Below are 1,135 nucleotides of genomic sequence, written 5' to 3'. Positions count from 1 at the left end.
CAATGAGATGCAAGCAGAAGTGACATACCACTTTCAGGCAGAATCTTTTTATTTTTTTTTTAACTCTGTATGATAATTTACTGGTCTAAGGAAACAAAACCCTTCCAATGTATTAAGAGATCAATCCAGTTACAATGCACTAAGAGGTCTATGTGAAGAGGTTTTGGTATAGTAATTGAAAACAGACAGCTATTTACAAGATACACAAGCAGGTGGGGTGTACCTAGTCCAACACTGGCCGGCCCTCACAAGCAAAATGTATTCTCTCTACAGTAGGCCAGATGCAGGAATCCATCTTCACCTTTTTTCTTCTCGTAAAGTTGTCCCATAGTTAGGCTGGACTATGGGACTGTCTTACTCACAATAGAAGACTGGCTTTTCAGAAGGAAGCTGGATCCTTTTCCTAATGATCCACATGAACCAAGTCACAGTGATGTCAGATGGAACCAGATACTTCCGTTTGTCAGTGTTGACAATCTGAGAGCCTGAAACTTTTTCCACGTAACCCGGTCCGGATATTTTGCTCGGATCTTCGCGGATTCCATGCATTTGTGTTCCAGCAAGTGGTCCTCCTTAAACATCCACTTCATGGTGGTGGTGGGGAAAGGATTCAGGGAAGGGATCAGGTGGGGAAGAGATGTAGCCAGCTCTCAGAACCATGTTGCTCAGAGCACCATCCACAACAACTCAGGCAGAATCTTTAAGAACCAGTAGGTACTCTGCCTTGCTCTTTCCCTCTAGTACAGAGACCAGCAATGTTCCAGATCACCCTGTATCCCAGAGTGAAGACTGTACGGAGCAGAGCCACTGACAACTCACAAGGGCCATCTAGCATTAGCAAGGAATAAAATTATTTTGTCTTAAGAGACGTGGGAGTCATTTGTTACTGCAGCAAAGCCTCTCCCATCCTGACCGTGCCTGGAAAACCCAATGGGATCCTCTGATCACAGGGCAAGAAAGAGTACTGAAGAGTATCAGACAAATGTTAGTCATTTACATACACAAGCACAAATGGAGTATAAATATATATATAGTTTTCAGCTCTGTCTTCTGAGGGTTTCAGCTTTATCCCCAGGCTCATAAAGAGATAGCTGAAAATTATAGTTATCAGAGCCGTACAAAAAGAGGTCATTTC

General features: G+C 43.2%; 1 pseudogene; it reads right to left on the bottom strand.

Moving 5' to 3' along the window:
• Positions 1-230: 230 nt before the first annotated feature.
• LOC102253243 lies at positions 231-618 on the bottom strand (annotated as a pseudogene).
• Between the last annotated feature and the right edge of the window lie 517 nt (positions 619-1,135).

This window comes from Myotis brandtii, unplaced genomic scaffold (genome assembly GCF_000412655.1).
Source record: "Myotis brandtii unplaced genomic scaffold, ASM41265v1 scaffold13, whole genome shotgun sequence".
NCBI lineage: Eukaryota > Metazoa > Chordata > Mammalia > Chiroptera > Vespertilionidae > Myotis > Myotis brandtii.
The sequence above is the reverse complement of the archived record's forward strand: the minus strand, read 5'-3'. Positions and strand labels throughout refer to the sequence as shown.